The sequence below is a fragment of the Octopus bimaculoides genome, chromosome 13 (assembly GCF_046866305.1).
Source record: "Octopus bimaculoides isolate indiv1 chromosome 13, ASM4686630v1, whole genome shotgun sequence".
Taxonomy (NCBI): Eukaryota; Metazoa; Mollusca; class Cephalopoda; order Octopoda; family Octopodidae; genus Octopus; species Octopus bimaculoides.
Genome location: NC_142940.1, coordinates 12,645,378 through 12,651,639, shown reverse-complemented (window position 1 = coordinate 12,651,639; position 6,262 = coordinate 12,645,378). Strand labels below are relative to the sequence as shown.

The 6,262-nt window shown below is 32.2% G+C and overlaps 1 long non-coding RNA gene across 3 annotated transcripts in view; it reads left to right on the top strand.

Moving 5' to 3' along the window:
* Nucleotides 1–3,940: 3,940 nt before the first annotated feature.
* The window catches only part of LOC106883779 (uncharacterized), a 373,449-nt gene continuing 371,127 nt past the window's right edge, over nt 3,941–6,262 (top strand). For all 3 annotated transcript variants that reach the window (XR_008265360.2, XR_001411157.3, XR_008265361.2), the window contains exon 1: nt 3,941–4,155. This is a non-coding gene — a long non-coding RNA (uncharacterized LOC106883779). The remainder of the gene's footprint in view (nt 4,156–6,262) is intronic.

The window sequence follows — 6,262 nt, the reverse complement described above, 5'->3', positions numbered from 1 at the left end:
AAAAGGGTAAAGTAAATCTCGTGGTGTGAAGAATCCACACAACGCAACGTGCAGGTGAAGTGAAACATAACACAAAGTGCGGTTGTCATGGTAACAAGATGTTAATGCGTCGCTGTCTTTTGATTTGCTAAAATTACCCAAAATTTCCTAACTTTAATTCCAAATAACATCAGATTCTTTCGTTTACAAGATAAAATAATTGGTTGATCGTAATCAAAATTCAGAATTGCTTCGATACACCAGAATTGAAAGCAATCTGAGCAAAATTAAAGGGGTTTGATTTTGTGAATCAATTTATCTACATTCATTGTACCCATTAAACAAAGTCCCAGGCTAGTTACATATTGTGTCAAAGTGACTTGTCCTGAGAATTAAGTTAAAGTTACATATATAAATGTAATCCTTTGCAGCGTTTATACTGAATCTATGAATACTAATTCATGAATGCCCTTCATCGAAAACGACGGTGAATCTTTCCATAAAAAAAAGTGTTATATCCAGACTGTGTAAACTGATTACTATCAACTGACATGATTTCCACAATATACTGGAAAATTCTTGCTTCTTCAAAGTTGATTACACCATAGCTCAGTGTTAATAGTGGTAGCATTCTTATTGCTGCTTTCCTATATATATATATTCATCTATTTATCTGTCTGTCTATTCGTTTAGGTATGTATGGGTATGTATCTATTTATCTGTCTTTATGTCTGTTTGTTTCTCTGCCTTCTGTCTGTATACATAGACGCACACACACACACACACACACACACACACACGTACATATATATATATATATAGATAGATAGATATCCTTACAAACAGACAATCGGTTTTGACAAAACTTCTCTACGATTCCAGCATCGTACATTTCGTTACGTGCTACCACATACAATACCAGTCATACTTATCTCATAACTCCCATTATTTATCTCCCTTTAGTAGACAAGTGGTATGAAATATATCAGGGGATTTTGACGTATAACTCGAAATTAGAATGTGGGGAGGAATGTCCCTTTGTAATTGTCGATGGTTTTGTTAGTTTTCATTCAGGTTTATGATTGAGTCCACGAATGACTATAGCTTAGAAATGAATAGTTTAATTTAATTTGTTTCATTTTATTTTTTATATTATTTTAACTTATTATATGCTGCTTGAAAATAGTTCTCATTTCGAGATATTTCATTTTGTTTACGCTTCATATGCTTCAAGAGAAAGAAATGACAAGGACGCAACGATATCATATTTGCTACAATCCAACAAAAATATTTTTCGTTTATAAAAGAAGCTGATATTTCATTCTAATGTCATAGAATCGATTACCCTTCTTCTATTTCTTCTTCTTCTTCTTCTTCTTCTTCTTCTTCTTCTTCTTCTTCTTCTTCTTGCTATTGCTATCATCATCATCATCATCATCATCATCATCATCATCATCATCATCCTCTTCCTCTTCCTCTTGGTGTTGTTATCGTTATTAATAATAATAATAATAATAATAATGATATTATTAATAATAATAATAATAATGATAATAATAATAATAATAATAATAATAATAATAATAATAATAATAATAATACTTTAGAATGTCAGCATGGTTTTTTTTTGTCAGAATAAAATAGTTTATTTCTGTTGTCTTTGTCGTTGTTGTTGTTGTTATTATCGCTTTTGTTATTGTTGCTGTAGTTGTTTAGCACTATGCCTGACATGATATAGGAGATCTATGATTTAGGACGTTCCGGACGTGATCATCTAATGATTTTGTTTCATTCGACATCCTTTCTGTATAATTATTTCATACATTTTTTTAGACTTTTTAATTGCTGGATCTAGAGGAAGGCGACAGTGCCCATAGACTTGCATGTTCTCCTACAACGATTATATTCATACATTTAAAGTTCATTTCATAAACAAGTATATATATATCCCGTGCATATTTGTGTAGTATTACTAATTGCGGATGCGCAAGGAGCCTTGTAAGCGCTGATTTGTGTGTTCGATTCGGGTCTATGTTAGCTCATCAATTTTCAGTCAATTGTTTATATATAAATGTCGCTTTAAATCGGAATATGCATATTATTATGATATATTATTATATAGTTATATATATTTATACATTTAGTTTCTTATAAAGTATGCTTTTAAGTACATTTCACAATATATTGACTGTATTAAGAAGTACTCGTTGCGAGCGAAATGGAAGGATAAGAGAAATTATAGAAGGAGCACTTCTAGGCAATCAATACAAATTCCAAAACATAATTTCAAGCACTCAACAAAGTAAATATAGATATAAATGTATAAATGAATAAATAAAATTACATGTAAGTGTTATATGTAAAAACTATGCACCATGTACGTTGGTTTCAGGTGCCGAATGGAAAAGTGACAAACAGAGAGAAATTAAACGGATTTGATCAAAGCATTAATTATATACAAAATTTAAAATGAAGATGGTGTATACCACTTCTAACAATTCTGTAGATTTAGGGAAATTAGGCCCATTAAATAACCTTAGCACTAATCAACCACAATTTAAATAGCTTTGCTCGAGAAACGTATAAACTATCATGGGTCATAATTGTCAGCGCTCCCCTGTTTAGTAATGGATCGGACAGATGCAAATTATGTATGAGCGAATCGTATTCAATTGTAAAATTACTTAATACTAATATGCTGCAGAAATTTTCAGATGCGATTCCTTTATGTACCCATAAGTTCTATTCAACATTTATAAGGACACAGAATTAGAACGACTAACTAAATCTATTAAAACTCATCTTACTAGTATTTGAATGTCTTTGCCGAGAATATTAGATCCTTCTATTCTTGCTAGTATACTATCACTGATATATGAGCTCTGTAAACATACTAATAATAAAAAAAATATACCCATAAGTTCTATTCCACATTTCTAAGGACATATAGAAATAGATCTGGTTACTACATCTACTAAAACTTATCATATTAATATTTGAATTCTTGATTATGAACGTTAGATCCTTCCATTCTTGGCAGTATATTATCATTTGCATATGAGTTTTGAAAATTTATTAAAAAAATAAAAGTTCTCCTTTTTTAATCTATCAAATTATTACCATGTAAGATTACATCACGAAGGAAACCATCCTGATGCGGAGGAATTATGTTTTTGTATATGGAATACTTAAAACGCCATCTATATGTTTAATGTACCACTGAAAAGGCTGTAGATGAAATCCTTTACCCGAATTCACGCGAATTTGTATATTTATCTAATAACATTTCACCAAATTTATGTACCCCTGAATTTTCAAATTTTGAACTCTCATCCGCCATTTCATATTAAACAACAAATTCTTAATCGATTGGAACAGCTCTTTTTGGAAGCCCTTACCTCAGATTTTAGTCTCTTTATTTGTCACTTCTTCATTCGGTACCTGAAACCAACGTACATGATGCATAGTTTTTTACATATAACTTTTACATGTAATATTACTAATTTATTTATAAATCTATATGTATATATATTTCGCTGTGTGCTTTAAATTATACTTTGGAATTTTTATTGATAGCCTACGTATGCTCCTTCTACAATATATATATATATATATATATATATATATATATATATATATATATATATATATATATATATATATATATATATATACACGCTCACAGACAGCATATACATACGTATATATAAATATGTAATATCACTATTACAATCAGCCATGTAATCTCGATTTTCTTTTCATAGTTAAGTAGCTTAATTCTAGTTGTTATTTAGCATACCTTTGCGTGTGTGTTTCCGTGTGTCTGCTTCTATGTTTCTGTTTGTGTCGATGTGCGCATTTGTATTAATCTGCCTCTAAGCAGTCTGACGATTGTTTATAATCAAGGCAATCCTATATTAATGTCATTTCTTCCTATCACACACACACACACACACACACACACACACACACACACACACACACACACACACGCGCGCGCGCACACACATATGTATATATATACTGGGTGAATATGTTCAGATATTTAATACAAACTTCCATATATTTAATCACGAATGTAAGTGAACAAAAGATTCGCAACGAATGACAGAGCTACGGTAGACGCCTTTTCCTATTTTTCGCAAGAAACATTTGTCAAACAACAATGAACCGAAGGTATGTCTTGAATTTCCTCTATTTTTGTTTCGCCAAATGAAAACCACCAACACCTTCGTGCATACAGTTATTGATGTGCTACCGAACGCTTACACCTACCCTCACTCATACATTTCTGTGCTCGTGTATATATCTATAACTTTACGTGTATGCATACATGCATACACACACACACACACACACATATGTATTCATGTGTGTGTGTGTGTGTGTGTGTGTGTGTGTGTGTGTGTGTGTATTTTTGAGTGTGTGTATATATATTACACGCCGTATATTCACTCTAGGATCTTGCGGAAAATGTATACATACACAAACACACACATACCACTAAGTATTTTATGGAATTACTTAAGAAATAAATTTTACAGTACAAAAGGGAGAACGGACGACGCATTCATGCTAGTCATTGAACGTGAATGAGCTTTAGTACGAACGAAATATTTTTGACGATTGCTTCGCATTAGCAATACTGACTGGTCTAGAACGGTTATCAGTTTGAAAACAGGCGTTCAAAAATTAATACATCCTGCCTGTCGATTCTATCAAATTAAAAAAAACGTAAAAGGAAATGCATTTTAATAAATACTAATTATATAATCATTAAATTTGCATGAGTATTCTTTGGAGACGCCCTGCATATGAAGACTTCTAATATCGATACCACTGCTTATATCAGTTCCTAAATTTATTTCAAAGACAACAATCACTATTTCAAGTACAGAAATTATGCAACTTAGATCAGTTGCAGAGACGTAATCTATAAAAGTGTATAAGAAATTTTATAAGTAATATATTGGTTTGCCACGAGGAAAACTGAAACATTATTGGCAATAAACTTAGAGTGTCAAAGTATCAAGTAGATATAATAGAAGTATTGGAAATCAAGAGAGAGGAAATATCCCAAGAGGACGTGTGGAAGACAGCTGCTAAAGAGAAAGAGCGAGGCTGCGAGAGAAAGATAATCATCTAGCTATATCAAAGCGATGTTTCAAGCGTTGTCTACAAAATTGGTCAAAGACTGTTTCTCAGTATCATGAAAAGTTTTCTGCGCTTCAGAGACAACAAAAACCGAGTTTCTCAATCCTGTAGTCCGTCTCTAATTTCTCCTACCATTCCTCCTTTAATATCGCTGAAGTTGCTTTTGAAATCATGCAAAACCATGATTCTCCCGTTTCTCGGCTTAGTCGAGATCAACAGGTAATCTACCGCTTGAACATATCTATCCTATACAGTATCAATAGTCTGCTTGCTTGCTTTCCGATAAATCAGCCCTCAAAAATACACGAACACAGGAAAAACTCCCAAACACTTGACCCAGAAGTGCTTTTACAGCTCAAAATCCATCCACCATAATATCACGTTCAAACCTCGTTTATATCACCACATATCATCATAACTCATTCGTACCGCTAGATATTTATTCTTCGCTATTACACTAACATAACATCTCACACTCGCATACAATATTACTCAAACAATTAAATTTACAATCGATCATACATTCAAATTCATATACTTAAAATGACTCGTACTCAGTTCATATGTACGAGTCTTCACTACACGCTCTAATACTTATCACGTTTATTTCCCATAGTACATGTTCGATTCTACTGTTGAAAAGCACCACATATACTCACATACGTTCTGTCATTCCTGGATGCATCATTTGTGACTCAATGTTGATTTCTATTTCTTTCGACATTTTTACCCATCATGAGAGGTGACAAGTTCCCAAAACGTAGATTTTTCCCCTCCTAATACATTCACAGTGAAATCATTTTTGTTGCTTTCGTTTTACATTGTTTCTGGAAACACTTCTTACATACAAGCAAATATATGTGCATTTATGTCTGAATGTATGCATATGTGTGTGTGTGTATGTATGTATGTATGTATGTATGTATACATATATGCATGCATTTACGTGTGTGTCTGTGTGTATGTGTATATATTATCGCATTCCCTTCTTGGTTTTCCGAATATGATTTACATGGTTTGTCATCTTAAAGACATTTAATATGCTCATAAATTAATTTAGTAGACTTGGTCTATCAGCTACCAACAATGAAACACTGAAACAGGTGAACAATCATATAGTCTACTATCT